The sequence below is a fragment of the Dermacentor variabilis genome, chromosome 1, assembly GCF_050947875.1.
Source record: "Dermacentor variabilis isolate Ectoservices chromosome 1, ASM5094787v1, whole genome shotgun sequence".
NCBI lineage: Eukaryota > Metazoa > Arthropoda > Arachnida > Ixodida > Ixodidae > Dermacentor > Dermacentor variabilis.
The window spans coordinates 185,268,933-185,290,384 of record NC_134568.1 but is presented as its reverse complement, the minus strand read 5'-3'; the positions used below and the strand labels follow the sequence as shown (position 1 = coordinate 185,290,384).

The 21,452-nt window shown below is 45.5% G+C and overlaps 1 protein-coding gene across 10 annotated transcripts in view; it reads left to right on the top strand.

The window, feature by feature from the left end:
• Naam (Nicotinamide amidase) overlaps positions 1 to 21,452 on the top strand; it is a 54,229-nt gene that overhangs the window by 25,258 nt on the left and 7,519 nt on the right. For 4 of the 10 annotated variants that reach the window (XM_075700889.1, XM_075700892.1, XM_075700891.1 and 1 more), the window contains one exon: positions 1,567 to 1,628. The gene's annotated coding sequence lies outside the window, so the exon portion shown is untranslated. The other 6 variants (XM_075700888.1, XM_075700894.1, XM_075700893.1 and 3 more) reach the window with 4 other exon arrangements.

Here is a 21,452-nt window from a genome sequence, read left to right as displayed (position 1 = left end):
TATTTGTGCTCTTATAGAGCAGGAAATAAGGTCTGTGAATGGGGGAATGCCTGGAAATCTGATGTTTTTGTCATATTTTATGTAGGGAATGGGTCGAGTATTTTCTACGTGATGTTTGTAAAAGCGTATTGCCTTTGTTCTTAATGTCGCTCATTCACCACTTTCGCATGTTTCGCCTCTGCATGCATTTATCCTATAAGGTCTAACTACTAAAATGACACACACTTGTAATTTACTTTCTTCAGCTGATGCCTTCTGGTGGAGCTTTGTACGGGAACTACTGCTGCTCACTTGGTGCGACAACATTGAACGAATGCACAAGAAGCCCAGAGCGAGCATCTATATAGCGCAAAATAAACATTTCCTCATTTCACAAGGCATCTTGCGTCTACTTTATGAAATTGCACGTTGCATAGAGGACAGATTCGATGGAGGTTTGTAAAGATCAGTCATATTTATTTTACTAAGTAAAATAGAGAGAGAGAAAAAGATTCCTCACCAAGACAGCATGTGGTTGAGCAGTAGAAGCAAAAACAAATGCTGCGCAGATCAGCACAGCCGGCATAATGCGTACCAGCTGGCGTTCAAAATGTGTGCACCCAAAACTGGAAGTGTGGTTCAGGTTTTAATGCCAGTCACTTGGTATGCTACAGTAAATTCGGCTGCTGGGCTCTATGGGAGTTTGTGATCTTGTTAAATGTCTTTCTCTATGATTGCGCTGCTAAGAGTGAGGATGCAGGATAATATCCCGGCTGCATTTCGACAAGCAAAACTCCTGTTTACCGTGCAATTGGTACACGTTAACTACACACACGTACACATTAATTGCATTGGTGCATTGTGGCATCAAAATGATGCTACACAAGTGGCTGTCCAGCAAATCAAAACTTAGCCATGATGTGATGCGCAGTGTGAGGCAATGACATTGCTACAAACAGTTGCACACAACAATGCCTCGAGTAAACATGTCTCTCTTTGTGTTCATTGTACTACATAGAGGAACACAAGCGGTGTGCACGAGGTGACATTTAATGTCGCTTCACGGCTGTTGTCTGGTGTCAACATCACCGCCAATTGTCACCAACGTAAACAGCATGGAAAGCTTCTCTTACATAATTCCCACAAAGTGTGTGATCTGCATGGTCTTTTAAATTACCGGTCTTCAACATATATATTGCCTAAAATGGCACACCAAAAAGTAGCAACAACATAAACCAGATTTCTGTTATATTAAAATTCATTAGGCATTAGTCAAAGCTGTCACTCACAAGCAGCCATGCAGACGTAATCTTGTGCCTTTTGAACCCCTACAAACTCTAACATACTTTCTTGGAAATAGATGTGCAAACTGCATATCCGAATCACAAAAAAAAAAAAAAAAAAAATCCTCTTTCATACGTAAGCATCATAAACAATTGATGGCAGTTAGCACAATAATATGCAATGGTAGTCCATCTTTGTTATCTGTAGCCAAGAATCTAATGCTGTCCCAAAAGTATATATATAACCCCTCCCAATGATTAGAAATTGCTGAAGTACATTATCTAATAGAGTTGTTTCTTACAGATAAAACTGTGTGCCCTTCATTGTGAAAAAAAGCCAGGACCTCCTAGAAAGGCTCAGCTGTGGTGAGTGCACTTTCACATATGTGTGCAGTCTGCTAATGGCACGAGACAAAACTTTAAATATAAGCATGCCTTTTTTTGAGAGAAAGTTAGTTTTCCATGCAAGAGTAATGCTACTTCGTGTATTGCAGTTTTTGTCTAGGGCATAGATATAGCTATATAAGGCATGTACTCGCAAAGGAATGGATGGATGAATAAACTTTATTTTCGTCAGAACGCATGTGCGGACGATTCCGTGCTAGATGGCCATCAGCTCGTGGCTGACGGTGACCTGGGTGGCCCACTCCATGGCCCTGGTCTGGACGACCGGGTCTGAGCTGGCCAACACGGCCTCCCACTGCTCGAGAGAAGGATCACGCATAATATCTGCCGGTGGCGGCGCTATGCTACAGCTCCATAATATGTGGTCATAGGTGGCCAGTGCCTGGCACCATTTGCATTCCGGCTGAACGTCCGGGTAGATTTTGTTTAGCATGTAGGGGTTATAGAACGATCTTGTCTGCATTCTTCGCCAGATGCTTTCCTGCGCCTTCACCAATAGCTTGTCCGGGGGCGGGTAAATTATCCGCTGAAGTTTGTAATGGTCAGTAATGTCGTGAAAGGACACCAGCCTATCTCTCGTGGACCTGCCCGGAACATCTGGCTCACCTGCTCAGCTGACGAAACCTCGAGCATTCATGTGAGCCGCCTCGTTCCCAGGGTTCCCAGAGTGTGCCGGTACCCAGACAATTTCCACCTCCGTAGTCCCTCGCCCCGTGGCCTGATTTAGCAATCCTGCCACTGTGACAGAGATTCTGCCCCTCGCCAAATTTCGGATGGCTGTTTTAGAGTCGCTGAAAATCAGGTCAGCTTTAGTATTACCTATAGCTAGCGCTATCGCCGTCTCCTCTGCAGTTTCTGAAGAGCGGGTTTTGACTGATCCAGAGGTGACTAAGCGTCCCCGCCCGTCCACCACCGCAACTGCAAATGCGTCCTTGTGCTTATACTCGGCGACATCTACGTAGACTGCCCCGTTGTACTTCCCGTACTTAGCATGTAAAGCTTTGGCTCTTGCCTTCCTGCAGTTCTCGTGATGTATCGGATGCATATTTTTGGGCAAAGGCCTTATGTACAAGCCCTTGTGTATTTCTCGCTTCACCTGAATTTTGATGTCCCCGGCTGGAGGATCAACTCGAATGCCGATCCTCTCCAATATATCCCTCCCTACTCTTGTTTTGGAAAGCCTACTGAGTTGCATCACCAAGTGTGCCTCCCGCAGTTCTTCCAGGGTGTTGCGCACCCCTGATCCTAGCAGCCTTTCGGTAGACGTATTGTTAGGCAACCCAAGGGCCACCTTATACGCCTGCCTAATCATAGTCTCCACCTCGCCTTTCTCCGTTGCGTCCATCTTCATATAAGGCGTCGCATACACTATTCTACTGAGCACAAACGCCTGTACCAGCTTACACAAGTCCTTTTCCTTGACCCCTCGCTTATGATTGGCGATTCTCCTGATTAGTCTCACGGTAGCATTGACCATATTTTTAAGCTATTCCAAGGCCTGCCTATTCTTCCTGTTAGTCTGCAGATACAGACCCAGGATCCTGATCGTTTGGACCTCAGCTGCTGACCCCCCACTTTCACCTTCAGCGGTGGTGGCGGCACATAGTGCCTCGCATGTATCCCTCTTGGTTTATCCCTAAGCACAAAAAGCTCGGACTTGGGCTGAGAGCATGAGAGTCCTGCCTCCCCCGCTAGCTCCTCCACAATATCCACTGCCTGTTGTAGAGTTTCCTATATGTAGAGGTGCCTATATGAGATGCTCTGAGAGAGCAATATTGACTTTCAAAACCTTATCTGTGCGTGCATAAAAAGATGCATTTAGCCCAATCAGATATACAATTTTTTTTTTGAAAAATTGCCTGTGACAGATACCACTGTTCTGCCTTTTGAGGTGGAATTGAGGAAGCAGCCAGATGTGTATGAAAAATTGCAATGACCAGATAGTGAAAAAAAAGGTTCCCTTTTGAATTCTTCACTTTAAAGGACAAGTTGCAATTGCAAAATTCAAGCTGATCAGCAGTGAAGTCATGTCTGCTTAGCATAAATCCTGACTCCCACCACTTTCGACGTATCCATTCCCCAAAACTTAAAAAAGAAAATGTATTGCTGTTCCAGTTAAGCTTGTTCCAAACTTGTAGTAAGGAGCTTTTTGTAAACTGTTAATAAAAATAATAATCAATCAGTCATTTCAATCAATCATTTCTTTACTGTGCCTAGGAACAACCATGAGGTCTGAGGGCTGGTGCACGCATACATTAAAGAAACAAAAACGGCAGGAGAATACAAGTAAAAAAACAATGTATAAAAAAGAATCTTGAAAAGAGTGTACATACAACATAGTGCAAGGTGAATACCAAAGGAGAAGGGCAGTTGAACAATATGTGAAACTATGACACAAGTCAAGGTAATAGAATATTTAGGTTCCCCAGACACTCCTATTATGCGTCTGATAGAATTGTTTCTGAAAGATCGGAAGGGAAAGAAAGGGAGGGGGAGTCGGACTGCTCATCCATCAGGGAGCCAAATGGAAAAGAGTTAATTCAAAATGTCTAGAGCATCTTTGGTTATCATGTACAATGAGTGAAAAGAAAACTTGGCTGGCCGTAACATATCTGTGGACTGGAAATAATTGCAGAGAGAAGAATCAAGAGTTAGTAAAATGCCTAGATGCTGATATTAAAGGGCCCCTGAAATGGTTCGGACAAATTTTATAGACGCGTAGGGTACAGCTACAGTTAATCATTCGCACCACACTTAAGAGAGCTACGGACGATTACAAGTTACCCTCCTCCATAGCCATGCATTTTGTCCCTAACTCGTTCACCAAGTGGGCGGGGCTAAGCTCCGTCTTCACTGGCTCTGCGTCATGGTGGCATGTCGTGTCGTCTACTTCCAGTTATCTAGGAGCAAGCGCACGAAGCCTCTCCAGCCTCTCTGCCAGCAGCTTGGCATCCGACCCCAAGCAAGAGCTATCGAAGCAGCGAGCAGCGAAGCGTTGCGAGCATTCTGTCGCAGTGCCGAGCGTGTCCGGTATTCCGGTAACCAAAGGCAAGATAGGCGTTTCGATGGATAGGTGGACGCATAAACTCCAGCTGATGGAGCTTTAGCGTAGACGTACGTGAGTGGCCTGATTGGTCTGCGTAGTTCAGCCACCTGGTGGTGCAGAGCTTAACCAACCAAACAAAGAGATAATATTGCTCTAACCATGTGTAAAACATTTTAAACATTTACATAAGCAACGTGTTCGTGATTACGCGCCAGAGGAAAATTTACACCAGCAGCAAATTAGAATAGACTGTGTTTGGTTCAGCTCTTGTCACCAAGTGGCTGCACTGTCCAGACCATTCATGTTTGTGCCTCCGCTCATCCCGTAAAATGGCATGATGAAATGGGCAGGCCCAGTCCGCTTACGCTTGCGTTTACCCGAATACTGGCCACGCGAAACACTATTCTGGTAGTAATCCTCCAGCGTAAAGTGACGGCTGTTTAAATCCTGGCGCCGATCGGATAGCGACAGCCAGAGGCATTGCAACCACTCTGCTCATCTGCTGCCTTGCAGAGGGACGCGATGTCGCAGCTTGACATATTGCCAGTCGCTATGTTTGCGGCCCACAACGTAAGAAGGGCAAACCATAGTACAGGCGAAAATAAAGATCGAGATCAACACTGACCGTGGAGCTCTTTTTGCAACCACGTTGCAAAAAGAAACACATTGTAACCCAAGCAGACAGCACTTGCTTTGCGCCGGAAGTGCTTAAGTGTAGTGAGATATTGTCCTTGTCCATTCTCTTTCTTTCTATAGAAACAAATTAAGTAACATTCCAACTATTACGAACAAAATTTGTTGACCATAAAGTTGGAAAAATTATTGATAACACACCCTGGGCAGCCAATTGGATAGCTTGCCCTGCTAGCGTCTTTAGGGCAATTTACGAGCAGCTGAAAATTCAACCGAGCGGTATGCTGCGATCAGCAGTGATGAACATTTTTAAAACTTTATAATAAACTACACGCTTTACGTGCAGCACTTAGATGCGTCAATTAATGATCAGAAGGACCTACTCTAACGACTCAGTACGTTTGTACAAAATTGTCAAAATCATTTCAGGGTCCCTTTAAGGGTTTCGGGAATGATGCCAAAATTATCCTATTAGGTGACATGAATGCCCACATACAGGATCTAGATGGTTATACCGACAACAATGGGAAGTCAATGCCAGATCTTTGTGAACATAATCTCGTTATTGTGAATACAGTGCCCAAGTGGAAAGACCACGTGGGAAGTGGGAAACCGGCAATCGACCATTGATTACTGTCTGATGAGAGAAGGAATTCATGATAAGTTGACAGAAATGGTCATTGACGAGGAAGGGTATACATAGCAGCATAGGGAGTGACCATAAATGCATCATTTTGAAAATGGGATATGTAGTTTGGAAAGAGAGCAAGGAGCGCAAAATGGGCAGTCCAAATTTGAGCGCTGAACAAATGATAAATATAGTCACAAGAGTTGAGGAGGAACTTGGCAAATGGCCAAGCAAGGAGTAGGAATATAGTGAGCTTCTAAGTGTAATGACAGAAATACAGAAAGAGAAGCAACATGCTCATTGGAAAGGAAAAAAGAAACCGAAAAGCTGGTGGAAGAGGAAGATGCGAGAAGCGATTGCCGAACGACAAAAAGCATCCCGAGAGCACAGGCAGGCAAGAAAAGTGCAGTTACCACAGGATGAAGTAACCAGAAAATGGGAAATATACCGGGAAAAAACATTTATGGTTCAAATACTGGTCCAAGCAGAGATAAAAGGTGAAAGTGAACGTTGGTTGTCAGAAATAAGTGAGAAAAAGAAGGCCACACCTAGAATATTTTGAAACCACATAAATTTCTTAGGCAGGAAGTCTGGCACAATACAACATATCCTAGACGAAGATGGAAACAAACTGGAAGGGGAAGTGGCATTAAATTATGTCCGTAAAATAACAGCTGAATCTTTCCAAGGCAATGAAGAGGTTGTATTAGAGGAAAAAAAGAGCATGAAAGAGGAACCAGATGGGGGGAAAAGGAGCTGGTGCTGACAAATTTCAACCGGAAGAAAGCCGAAGAGAAAATTCCTAAGTGCACAGCCACAGGGCTAGATGAGGTTCCCGTTAAGCTGATTAATGAACTAGGGCCAAAATGTAAGGAAGCTCTATTGAAAGCAGTAGAAAAACTTTAAGAGACAGACGAATACCAGATAGTTGACGACAAATGTAGGATGAATTTAATTTATAAAGGGGGAGAAAAATAGAATTCATTCATATGGACTGTTGACCATTACATCAGTAATATACAGGTTAGCAATGCAGGCTAACTAATTAAAGCTGCAAGCATGGCAGAGAATAATGGCATTTTGGGAGAACTTCAGAATGGCTTAAGGATAGGTAGGCATCTGGATAACTTATTTGTCCTTACTCAGTGTATTGAAGTATCCAGAGTAGAAAAGAGACCATTATATGTGGCCTTTTTAGACATTACACCTTATTGAAAAATCCATCTGCCCTATGACTCCCATATCCAATAATCCGATTTGAAACATAGGCGATCCAATATACAAACCCGTTTTTCCAGTATGCCATATCATCTGCAGTAGATCAATGCGCGCTAAATATTTCACAATGAATGCCATATGATGTTATTGGATATAGGAGTTATGGGCGATACGGGGATCTTTCAGTAGGGCAGGAGCGTATGACAACATAGACGTGGGATATTCTTGAAGGGGAAGGCTTGGGCGACGATTGCATACAGCTTTTGAAAGAGATTTACCTAGAAAATACCGTTTGCATTGAATGAAAAGGTAAGAGGAGCGAGGAGAAAGTTGATATCAACAAGGGACTGAGGTAGGGGTACCCATTATCCCCACTGCTGTTTATAATGTACATGGTGAGGATGGAAAGGGGTGCTAGAGGGAAGTAACATCGGGTTTAATCTCTCATACAAACAGGCAGGTGCAGTAGTGGAAGCAGCAGCTTCCAGGTTTGTTTTATGCGGATGACATTTTGTAGCTAGCTAACAAGGAAAGTGATATGCAGCGTCAGGCTAATATCCGTTGACAGGAAGGCGAGAATTTAGGTCTGAAATTTAGCGTTGAAAATCAGGTGTTATGATATTCAATGAAAACAGTGAACAGTGTCAATACAGGGCCAGGAAATACCTCACATGAAAGAATATAAATAAATACCTTGATGTATGGATAAACGAAGGCAAAAGATATATGGAAACACAGGAAAGAACAGCGACTGTAAATGGGAAAAGAAATGCGGCCATAATGAAGCACAGAGCGCTATGGGGATACAATAGGTAGGAGGTGCTCCAGGGTATGTAGAAAGGAGTAATAGTTTGAGGACTTACATTTGGAAATGCGGTTGTTTAATTGAAATCAAGGGTACAATCAGGACTCGATGACAACCAAAGGTCAATGGAACGCCTCACATTTGGAGCTTACCGGGAGACTACAAATGAAGCTGTGCAGGGTGATATGGGCTGGACAAGCTGTGTAGTGAGAGAAGCTCACAGTAAAATTGATTATGAAGAACGACTGAGGAATATGGAAGAAAGCAAATGGGCTAAGAGAATGTTCAGGTATTTGTAAGGAAAAACATTGATTCACAGTGGAGGAAAAGAACTAGGAAGCTTATCAGCAAGTATATGACCTGTATCATGAGCAACATGGCAACAAAGAATGTCAAGCAGAAAATCAGGGAGGCTGAGATAATCTCATGGGGGGTGGCAGTGGAAAAGAAACCTGCTATGAGTAACTACTTAGGAGCAAAACGCACAATCTGGAAAGAAAAATGACAATTTATGTTAACTCAAAGGGAAGCTCGTTTCTTTTCGAAGTGAGATCAGGATGACACATAAAGCAAGTTACAACAAGGAAGAAGAAACTGTGGCAAAGCTAGGGAAACGATGAAGCATGTTTTATTGGAATGTGAGGATATCTGCCCAGCGGTAGATTTAGGCACCTCTGGCCTCCTTGAAGCCCTTAAGTTCAGCGAGAGCAGGGGGAAAGCAAACATGTCCGCAATAGAGATTTGTAAGAGGTGATTGGAAGATTGATGGAAGAAAAGTAGGGAAACAACAAACAGTGGAGTCGTAAAAAAACAAAGTTCACAATAGAGGTTGGGTTCTGGGAATTTGCAGTGGGTTTTTTATTTCCTGTTCTTTTTTTTTTAACATAGGTAGGACATTAGGCTATATAATGACAAGAGCTTGGTTGCGCAACCCACCACCCCATTCCAAAGGGGATGCTCATAGCATCCATCCATCCATTCTTCAGAGCGGGGAGCATCTCGACGGTGGAGGGCATCTCGAGGTCAGAGTGATTGAAGTACTGCAAGGACGAGGCGCAGGGATCACATAGCCAAAGGGACCACCGACTTGCGGAATGTTTCAAAGGAAGTACAAATCACAGTGTGGATCGTCTAGAGCAGGAGAAGGATAAGCTGGCTAAGCGAATTGGGAATCTCAAAAAAGGAACAAGAGCGAGCAAAAGTAGACTAAAGTGGTAGAAGACAAGCTAGCCAACGTAGAAATGAAGCTGATTGCCGGCATTCCACAAAGCTTCTATGCGAGCACCAGATGGGGCTGGCTTTGAAGCGAGCACAGGTAAGGAAGCTGATACCACCAAGCTGGAACGCAGTGGCAGACACATCAATGATGGTCACGAAGGGGCTACCACTGACGTGCCTGACGTGGAAGAAGACAACAACTGAAGGAAGAGGATGAAATTGGAGGGGAGGGCATTGCGGCCTCAGGTGCAGCTTTCGGTTGCGAGGAGGAGGAAAAGCATTGAGTTGTCTTTGTTGAGTCCAGCTAGCATGCTTCCGGGGAAGCCAATTAGGGAAGTGATAGCGAAAGCCAAGCAACACATATGGGAGACAATGGCGGAGAGGCACCTAGTAGTGATAATGGGCGAAGTGATTGACATACTGTAGGGACGTGGGGACAGAAATCGCAAAAAAAAAATAGCCAGAAGGCCAAACAATCTGCGGCCAGAATGTTTCAAAGGAAGTGCAAATCACAGTGTGCATGGTGCCAGAGGTTAAAAGGGCAGTGCTTGCAGTAAACAGGGAAATTTGGATGCTAGCCATGAATTTTACTGTCATTGACATCAACCGACAAGTGCACCAAGCAGGCTGCGAAGGCGCTTTTGTGCATGACAGGATACATTTTAGCCATAGTGTAGCAACTCCGGTTGGAGGCCAATGTGCCGCGTAGGCTGTACCTTTTTTAGGTGGGCCGCAGGCAATCAGGAAGGAAAATTAAGTAGTGAATTTAGCCACACAACAGTAGGGTGCAGAATTAGACAACAAGGAGTTAGGAAAAGATGCACAAAGGATAAGAATAGAGAAGGTAAAGTTTGTTACATCAACATGCAGTGGTCGATTGCAAGCACGAAAAATGGCTGGAAATTCAAACACAGCTGAATGACGAATTGATTAGCATGTACGTCTTCACTGAAATGCATCTACAAGATTTGGAGCAGCAGCCTGTTATGGACAATTTTGTATGAAAAGGGTGCAACAGATTGACTGTCATGGAAAGGCGTAGGTGTAGGCATGCTGATTAGGTGAGGTCTGAAATGACAAATGGTAAAAAAGACATGTAAGGAGCATTTATGGATAGGCAGCACATGGCAAGGCAAGTAGTAGACGTGACTGGGAGTAGCTTACCTATGGACAGGTAGTGATAGCAGAGATAAAAATAAGGAATTGATTCATTGCATTAGAAGCGATATTAAAGAGCTCAAGAAATCGGGCCAGGTGATATTAGTGGGAGATTTTAACGTGCACATGGATGATTTGGGATGATATACTGATTACAACGCTTCTCTAGTGCTGGATCTCCCTGCAACGGGCATCTGCATTAGCTGGCGTTTGGTGTGTTGCGAGACACGGACCCTCCCACGTGTAGACGTGCGCAGCTTAGCAGTGTCCGGGGGAAGGGGGCTCCTGGGGGTTGAGCCAATGTTGGATGTTCGGACCTTTGTAGCCCCTTGGCGGAGGCAGCACACCTCTTTGGCGGAGGCAGCACACCTCTTTGGCCTCTGCTTCATGTAAATGGCACCCCCGGACTGACCCACCAGGAGAAAATTGGTAATTGCCTTTTCCTTTCCTCTTCAACCATTATCTTTTTCTCTCGCTTTCAGTCTCTGTCTTCTTCTCACTTCTGAATTTCTGATCCTTCAGGCAGCTAGGGTCAACCTTGTGTGAAATGATCAACCTTGGTTATGTCGTATTTGGTAATAGTGGTTGTGTACAGCTGGCTTTCGCAGGTCTTGTTTATATGCAAATCCTGTCGCGTCCCCTTGTTGGGCTCTGCAGTGGGCGGCTGGCACCGCCACCAAAATCACTCCAATTTGTATGGCTTCCTCATTCTCCAGACTCACAAAAAGAGGGTGCACCGATGAATGTTTAAACTTTTTCACCAAGTCCACCGAAATTTTCCCACGTTTCCACATGATTCACAGTGAATCCCCCGACAAGCCCGTAAGAACAGTATCACTTTTTGTGGTCGCAAAATGCCTGACTGACACTCTGGGCCCTGGATACAAAGTCATGAAAATGGCCAGAAAATGGCCCCTTGAAGTTTGTGACAAAGCTCAGCATGAAAATATGCCAAAACTCGTCTTGTTTGGTGACACCTAAATTTTTGTAAGATCTCATAGTTCAATGAATAGTACATGAGGGGTGGCATCAGATCAGGTCCTGCTGGAATTGACCGAGACAGAGCTCCTAGAAGGCTAGAAAAAGCAATATGTCAGGAATGTGCAGTGAATAAAGATCCAACTAGACAGCAAGGAAATTCCGACAAAACACCTCATACTTACCTTTTGTACAAGCATTCTCCCCGAGCACATTGAAACAGCTAGGTTACATCAAAATAAATGTCAGACCGTTCATTCCGAACCCTCGATGCTGTTCTAAGTACCAAAGGTTTGTTCACGGCTCTCAGAGTTTCAGGGGCCGTGCCACCTGTGCAAAGTGTATGCCGCATGACCACCCTGACTGATGCATGACCACCCTGATGCAGTGAGGTGGTCATGACCACTATGACCACCTCACTGCATGCGCAAACTGTGATGGTGAACAACCGGCATATTTTTCTATTGCGTGGTGTGTTTTAGGGTGACCGGGGAGCTGAAACAAAATCTAGCTGAGGCCCTATAACGTAAAACTATTCCAATATGTTTTTATTCCAATCTCCTTACATCAAATTTGCGTAACCACCGACGCAAGCATCGGGTGGTCACCCGCAGGGTTGTCTCAACAGACCAAACGCTCTTCTCGTTCATAGGAGGTCACTTTTGTTTGCTTGAAAAACGAATAACATTGCCTACACTGAGCGGCTTGTCTTATCTAATTGGCTTACACGAGGTGAGGAGCACGCTCAAGTGGAGAGGGATTCGATGGGGCCGAGCCACAGAACTGAAAATCGATAACCGGGTGAAGGGGGTGGTGCCGGCATCTGTGATTTGTCCATTTTCCCTTACTTAGCTTACGGTGGCTCGTCGACAATCGCGGCGGCATGCGATGGAAGCTTAAGAATGGCAGAACGACGCCGTAAGCGTGCCGAAAATGCTCGTAAACGTTACACGGCCACGCAAAAAGCTTTATTACACGCAAATAAACCCATGCTCTCCGGCAGGCACGAGTAGCCAGTGCCTGAACGATCGGAGGCAGCCATCTTTTATTCCTTTCGGAACGGGGCAGCCTGCAGCTATTGAGAAGGAAATTCAGTTTTGTTCGGCATATTAATGCATCTTTATCGCGTACACGTAACTTTGACGCGGTGAGTTTTTGCAGTTTCGTGGCGTCGCGTGACAGGCAGGTGAAGTGGGTGCAACCAGAAAACTTTTGACTAATAAAGGTGTCGAATCAGAAATAAATATATTTCTTTTCTTCGGTCAAATCATGCATAATCAGTGTGTACGCGTCATATCAAATGGGGAGCTATCGCGGTTTCGTGACGTGGCGTGACAGACACGTGAAGTGGGGGTGGTCCAAAAAAGTTTTTCACCAATCGCGGAGGGCTGATTACGGAATTGGAATAGAAAAGTTTGGAATAGTTTTACGTTATAGCGCCCCTGGTGGGCGACGCCAGATGCCGCGGAAGCGAAGCGTGTTGCTCACATCGCGCCGCCTGCAGCAGTGAACGGCAGCACGTTTGGATTAGTGCCTACTAAAAGCGCGCAGTACGCTAACAATGGCACTACCCACCGCGCGCTGTAAAATAAATAGATGAAGATGCTTATCGCAGTAGGATTGGCGGCGTGCGACACTGTGCGCCGTCGTTTTTCATGTGAGACGGGCGGCTACATACTGTTCTCGATGGCGGGCACCTTGCACCTTTCCTCGTTCACATGGAATCTAGCGACCGGGAAACATATACGATCGCAGTCTGGGCAGCTGGGAATGGCGGCACGTTTCTGTTATTTAAAAGCCTGAGCTATGCTTTCGATATGGCACCACGCGTTGTGGAACAGATAGGCTAAAATCCTTATTGCAATAGGATTGGTGGTGATAGCTGCGAATGCTGCGTGCGACAACCCCAGAGAAGATTTGTTAGTACCAAAATGAGAAACTCAGTGCGCGCCGGCGTTTTCAAATGAGATCGCGGCGGGCAGCTATATACTGTCCTTGATCGTGCGCGCCTCGCGCATGTTCTTGTTTCCACAGGATCAAACGACCAGAAAACGTATCATAAGATCGCAGTTTGGTGACGTACTGAACGTTGGTGCTGAAAAATCATGTTTTCCGGGAACATAGGAACCGGTAAAAAATGAGCTTAAATCTATTGGGTCATTTCTTGTGTTCTCGATTGCAAACATAGGCGCTGGGAAAACGTACGGAACGGAAATGTATCAATGAGGTTCTACTGTGCATACCCCCCAAACTATCACCTCCAAAAAATAGATTTCTATGACCTCATAAATCAGCTTCCGGAACCCTACATACTCATGGGTGATTTTAATGGCCACAACACCCTTTCGGGACACTCCCGTGGTGACTCAAGAGGTCAGCTGATAGAACAATTTTTTATGACATCTGGTGCATGCCTATTTAATGAGAAGCCGACCTATTACAATGTACAACACAACTCATATTCATTGATAGACTTTGCAGTTGGCACTGCTTCTCTTCTGCCTGACCGGAAATGGAATGCCATCAAGAATCCTTTTGAAAGTAACCACTTCCAAGTCACTCTATATTTAGCAGCACAATATGACTCTCCACCACATTTCCCTCGCTGGAAACTAGCCTCAGTCGATTGGAAACATTTTAAAGAATGTACTTATTTATCACAAGAATTTTTAAGCTATTTTAACATAGATGATGCCATGTGATATTTTACTCATATTATTATTGACGCAGCGCAAAAGTGCATCCCACGGACAAATGGTCTTTCATGCAGAAAACGTGTCCCTTGGTGGAACGAAGATTGCAAATATGCGTAAAAGAGGCAGAATAGGGGATGAGGCATACTTTGTTAATCACCTAACGCGGAGAGTCTAATTGAATTGAAACATATAAAATCGCAGGGGAGGCGTACACAACTACAGGCGAAAAGAGAAATCTGGGTTAAGTTTCTATCAGGTATCACTTCTTAGACACAAGAGAAAAATGTATGGGATGGAATAAGAAGGCTAAAGGGGCAACAAATTCAACCATTACCCTTGGTGAATGATAACGGACATAGCCTGGAAGACCAGGACAATGCTCTCTGGGAGCACTTCGAACGTTTGTCCAGTATGATCCATTATTCAAAGTCATTCGTAAAACACAAACGAATAGTAGAAAGTAAGACACTTGATTATAAATGCACACAGAACGAGCCATATAACTGTCCTTTCAATATTGCTGAGTTGAGAGCCTCTTCGATAGTATGTGAAAGCTCTGCTCTGTATGGAAAAATTGTATGGAAAAGCCAAAATTGTAGTGAAGTGGTGGAAATTCACCAAGGACTGAAGTAAGCATCAAGCCCTTTCTCCATTGTTGTTCATGCTTTACGTTAAGGGCATAGAAAGACAACTGGAAAACAGTCAATTAGAATTTCATTTATCATACATGCATAATGGAAGGCCCCGCACTGATGTATACGGACAATGTAGCGCTAATAGTGGACAATGCAAGAGAGACACTGGCCAATATGTGTGGTAATGCAACAACAAATCTAGGCCTTAAATTGGCACAGAGAAATCTCGAATTATGATCTTTAATGAAGGTACGAGTAACTATGTGGTGTCGATTCAACAGCAAGTCATACCCATATTAAAGCAATATTGATACATGCATATTGTGCGTTTCTTGCTGACGATGCACGCGTGCACCCCAATGAATGCTCTCTGGCTCTCGAGCTGTCGGCTGAACTGGCTAGTGCTGCATTATCCATTGTAAATATACTTTGTAAATAGTCTCCAGTTCTTAATCCTTCGTTTGCATAACATTTTGGTGGAGGGTGTCGTCCTCGTCCTTGCCACGGAGCTCCGTAGCAGCCGCGCCATCCTGCTTTCTGCCATGGCTCCCGGTGATGACACCTCGTCTGCTTCTACTCCTGCTATCCCGCCAACAACGTACGTGACGGTTACCAACTCCCGCGATCCTGGCATATTCTCCAGCCAAGATAATGTTGATGTTGAGGACTGGCTTAACCTGTATAAGCGTGTTAGCCAGAACAACCACTGGGACCCCACCATTATGCTAGTGAATGTCCTATTCTACTTGGGTGGAACTCTTACCCGCCGTGGTTGCTCAGTGGCTATGGTGTTGGGCTGCTGAGCATGAGGTCACGGGATCAAATCCCGGCCACGGCGGCCGCATTTCGATGGGGGCGAAATGCGAAAACACCCATATACTTAGATTTAGGTGCACGTTAAAGAACCCCAGGTGGTCGAAATTTCCAGAGTCCTCCACTACGGCGTGCTTCATAATCAGAAAGTGGTTTTGGCACGTAAAACCCCATAATTTAATTTTTAATTGGGTGGAACTCCTCGTGTCTGGTTCCGCACACACGAGGACGAGATCTCTAGCTGGGATGCTTTCAAAGAGAAGCTCAGCGACCTCTATGGAAATCCCACCGGTTGGCAGCTGGTTGCTAGAAAAGAGCTTGCTACCCAAGTTCAGTTTTCTACTGAATCGTATGTCTTGTACATACAAGACATGCTCACTATTTGCCGGAAAGTCGATAACAAAATGGCCGAGGTTGACAAAGTCAGTTACGTACTCAAAGGAATCGCGGACGACACATTCAACTTGTTGGTCTTCAACAATATGTCCACCATCGACGTCATTGTCAAGTAATGCCACCGCTTTGAGCTCGCCAAAAGCTGCCACATCATTCCACAGTTCTCCCGGCTCCCTAACATGGTTGTGGTATCGTCTTGCGCAGCCATGTTACTGCTTCACTACCCTTAAATGAGCACGTCAGTGGTATTGTTTGCGCGAGCTCGAGGCTACAAGTCCTGTGCCATTCCAAGCATGCCCACTTGACCCCACCATTGACCAACCAGCCCCAGCAAGCTTTCTCATTCGGGCAGTTGTTCGGCAAGAATTTGCCAACCTCGGTTTTCCTGCTGCCTACTCCGTCTCCCGACCTGACGCACTGACGCCCGACCAGTGCCGACAGCTACGCCTCACAGCGATCTGTATTCCCCTCCCAGATACCGCAACCCTACCATGTGGAGAACTCCGGACGACAAGCCCAATTGCTTCCGTTGCCTCCTCATTGGCCACGTCACTCGCCACTACCACACCTCCTGGACGTCGCTGTATTCGAGCTCCTTTTCCCCGTCTCCTCACCCATATGTTGACCTGCGCCGTTACTTGCCTCGCAGTATGCATCCTACCTCAGGTGTATCTGTCGATGACAGTCATCCTGCTCGCTCGCCGTCACCGCAGCGCTGTTGGTCCCTGTCGCCCCAGCCACGCGGTTATTCGTCGCCGACCAATTATGGGCCCTCCCGGATGGAAAACTAGACCATGCAGCTCCTGGGGGTAGTGCTGCATTATCTTCGTCATGTCGAAATCCTCCATTGACACTCCCAACGAACCAGAACTTACTTGATGTTCATGTCGACAGTGTCCCTTTGACGTCATTAATATATACTGGAGCCCAGGTGTCCCTAATGAGTTGTAACCTCCGTCGTTGACTGAGGAAAGTTCTCACGCCTCCTACTGCTTGAGCCATACGCATGGCCAACGGTAGCACTGTTGATGTTACTGGAACGTGTACTTCTCGTATCAGTATCGCCGACCGCCACGTTCCTGTTCTTTTTACAGTGCTGACCAATTGTTCCCATGACCTAATCCTCAAACTCTACTTTCTTATGGCGCATTCAGCTTTGATCGACTGCTCTGCCGGTACCCTTTGCCTCGATCTTCCTCTACTGGTGCATATTCGTGCCGAAGTGCCAAACAACTTTAGTACGACTGCCTTCGTCCTTGGCATTTACATAAACAAAGGAAAGACTTACTCAAGCACCCAGCAAGATAACCTGAAAATAAAAGGAAAAGCAGAATGCAGCAATGATGAACATAGGGCATGTTGGGGCCACAAGTATAAGTTGGGGCGTGGAATTTGGAAAGGAGTCATGGTGCCAGCGCTAATGTTCGCAAATGCCATTCTGTGCTTAAAATCAGATATAAAGGGTTAGTCCGTAAAGTAAGGAGACTGAGTCTGGTAAAAATAATTTATTGCTTCGATCAGTACATATTATTAAAATTCTTCAAAACAGTCTACTTGGGCATCAATACACCACTGCTAATGTGATTCCCATGCTGCAAAGGCTCCCTGGAAGTCAGCTTCTGTAGCCTCTTTCAGAGATTCTGTGACAGACCGTTGGATGGTGGAAATATCGTTGAAACGGTGACTTTTCAGGCTTCTCTTGAGCTTTGGGAACAGGAAAAACTCTGCCAGGCTGACATCGAGGCTGTATGGTGGCTGCGGCAAGGTTGCGACCCTTATCTGGGCCAGGTAGGCGGTGACAGTGAAGGCAGTGTGGGCTGGAGCGTTGTCGTGGTGGAGCTTCCAGCAATCGGCAATCTCCAGTCATTTCCGTTTGACGGCTCTGTGAAGGCGCTCAAGGACTTCTTTATAGAGCACGGTGTTGACAGTTTGTCCTGGAGGTACAAATTTTTTGTGGAACACCCCAAATTTGTCAAAAAAGACAATGAATGTTGTCTTGGACTTCGACATTCTTGTTTTCTTGGAGTGCGGGGAGTTCGCAGTGTACCACTGCGAACTTTGGTGCTTGGTTTCGGGGTTGTACTTGAACACCCATAATTCGTCGCCTGTTATTACATTATCTAAAAAGTCCCGTTCTCTTTCTAACTGCATCAGCAGGCTTATTCGATTCAGCAGAGTTTCTCTGCACCTCCTGCACCTATTAATGGTGCACTGCACCTAAACCTTCGATTTCCCAAGGTACAGTGGTGCACCCTGGTACAGGTGCTGCCGTGGTGCAGTGCACCCTTGAACCTTGCAGTGAGTGGGTGCAGCCCGGCACACCATAACTGGTGCCACCTGCACCTTTCCGTTTGTGGTGCCATGCACCTGTTGGTTTGTGGTGCCGTGCACCATTTCTGAATTGAACGAACCAACATCTCACAGGAAACTTCAACTTGTCTTTGTGTTCATCACTCAACCATTTTCGCACCAATTTCGAACAATCCTTTTGCATGTTCAAATTTTCAGAAATAATATTGTGAACCACTGTTTTGCACATGTTGAGGTCTTCAGCAATTAATCTGATACTGAACGACTGTTGGAGTCCAGGAGTTTTACTCTGGCCACATTTTCATCCAAAACACTTGTTGAAGAGCGTCCAGATCCCTCTATGTCTTCAACGGTCTGCTGCTCGTTCTTGAACTCGCTGAACCACCGGAAAACCTGAGCCCTTGACAGGGCATCATCTTTGTAAGCCTCCTTAACCAAAGCAAGCATCTCGGAAGCGGTTTTGCCCAGGCGAAAGCAAAATTTAATCACTTACCACTGCTTTTGCAAATGCTACATTTTTGACATTTTTTGCAATGACAAAAACTCAAAAACAGCTTTTGCGCCACTTCAGATCCTCACTGTGTCAGAGTGTGGGTACGACTGCCGCCCGGTGCGTTACTTGTCTTAGAACCCCCACCACAAATCCCGCCTCCGGGGAGTGCGCCACTGGCGCCTGCAGTGCCACTCGGCGGGCAGTCTCAGTACTTTATGGACAAACCCCGAAGTTGCAAGTTTGGTGGGCCCATGGCAAAACCACAAATGAGGCAGTGCAAGGGGACATAGGTTGGTTTTCATTTGAAGTCAGAGACTGCAGAGCAAAAGTAGTTTTGAAGAAAGCCTCAGGAACATGAAACAAAAATAAATGGGTGGTTGAAGTGCACTAGTATCTGTATCTAAAAAGCGTGGACACAGAATGGAGGGAGAGCTCAAGAAAGTACAGGGTAATTGAAAGTGTAGATAGACAACCAGGAGTAATAAAAAAAAAAGTGAGAGAAACAGAGACAACTAATTGGATGCAAAGAATGGAAACAAAAGAGACCATAGAGATTTACAAGGAGAAAAAAAAGTAGTTAGAAGGAAAAATCTGTATGATAACACGAAGGGAAGTGCCTTGCTATTACATGCTCAAGCTGGTTGCCTAAGGACAAAAACATACCGGAGCAAATATTCGAAATTAGATTAGGCATGTGTATGCTGCAGCAAAAATCCGGAGACCACTCAGCACATCCTAATGGAATGCGAAGGGATTCACCTAATGTGACCAGTACGTAACATACAATTTCCAGAAGTGCTTGGATTAAAGTAGACAGAGGTATCAACCAGTCAGCAGTCGAGATAAGCAAGGAACGTTTAGAGTAATGGTGGAAAAAAAGCAGGGAAGAGACATACGGCCGGATCCATTACAGGCATATGCAGCGATACAAGGTAGGTACAGAAGATTAATGAAAGGTGTACAAGAATGTTAGAAGGAGAAGTATTGATATTATAGTTGTGTCAGTCAAGCAGGCTAGGTGACAATTTTTTCCTGCCCTGTTTCAGAGGGGATGCCAATAAATCATCATCATCATTTCTCTCATCAGCCTTGGACGTGTTTGAAACAAGCAGCAATCTCAAAAACTCCTCAAGGTTATCCGTAATACTACTTCGTTGAAGCGGCCCGAGACCAAGCGAAAGCTGTTTTCACAGTCATTTGCTACGAACAAAGTGAATTCTACAAAAAAAAAAAAGCCAAATTCAGTTCGAAGCAGGTGGTTAGGGCTGCTGCCATGTTTTATGTAAACCACGTAAACTATGCTAAGACGGTAATGTTAAATGGTACACTAAATGTGTGGGTCGTTTAGTGTTCTGCGCTTGTGCATTTCAATCCCACTATTCTGCTAACTCCACTATTACGTTAAACACACTAAACTGAAACTGTACTATCTACTTTTTCAGAGAGCCAGTTGCATTGTTAAAATGTGTAAGCATTTCTATGCCTACTCAACAAGGAAACCCGTCCGTCCGTCACATAAGATGATTGCTTTCAAGATAGGGCCTGTGTGCTGCCTCTCGCTACAGCGTGAACTAAGCAGTGAGAACACAGTGCAGACAAAGCTGTCAGCATTCAGCGCACTGTGTCTCCATCGCAGATCACTTTCAAGATAGGGCCTGCGCGGTCACGCCACATGCAGCCGCTGCCAGACTACGGTTGATAATAGTTCGCATCAAGAGGAGACAGCGTCATCGACCATCTCTACGTACAATATCTACCAAACATGTCACTGTTGTTGTGAAGTCAGCATGTCCCAAGTTCCATAATGTTAATCGCACTGCTGCCACCACCGTTGTGAAAGTCGGAGGGAGGGAGGGGGCGTCCGTGCGGCCACGAAGGTTCCATGGATGGCTGCTGTGCCAGGTGCCGAGAGAAAAAGGGTTTTGAGCGACGTTGAAGAGAATGAGAAAATGGATTATATTCAAAAAAGGTACATGGTTCAGTTTTACAAACATGGCTCCAACTGTCGGAGCACACTACATGCTAGAGTCTTTGCATGTCCAAGCGTCTCTTCCTTTTTCACAGCTGCCCAGATTCGCTCTTTATGCCATTTACTTCCCTCTTTCCCTCGTTGAGGGAATTTATTGGCCAACTACAAACGCTGGATCGTTCACCATCTCCTGTTCCCTATCATCTGCACTGTTGCCCAACCTCAACATTCCACTGTCTCCGCCTCTTAATTGCCCCCCCCCCCCTTTTTCCTAATCTCCATGTCCCACCATCACCCAATACGAGGAACCACATGGCAAACTGTGAACTCACAGTTGACACCCTTTCCCCGGGAGTCCTTAACAATGACCCTGTCGTCAATCAGTGGCCTCTTCTGTCAGGATCAGGAGACCGGCCTTTGCGGTAGTCGGAGGGAGACGTCTTGAAGTGAATGATGAGGCGTGAACAGCAGCCGTGACAGCTGCACGTCTGCCGGTGAAGCATCCTTTGTTCCGTAGGATCGCAAGCCACAACAGCACCCCGAATCAGTGGCCTCTTCATGACGGGCAGGAGGGGTGATATTGCTGTCTTGAAGCGAGCTGCCTTGAGTGAAGAATGGGGTGTGATCAGCACCCGTGATAGCTGCATGTCTTCTGTTGGAGCATCCTTTGTTCTGGAGGATCGCCAGCAGGCACAACACTGTTCAATTATGTCATGTACTACAACACGCATTGGCCAGTGCTTGTCTTGCACGAAGAAGTGGCATCATCCAAATGCAAATTATCCAATT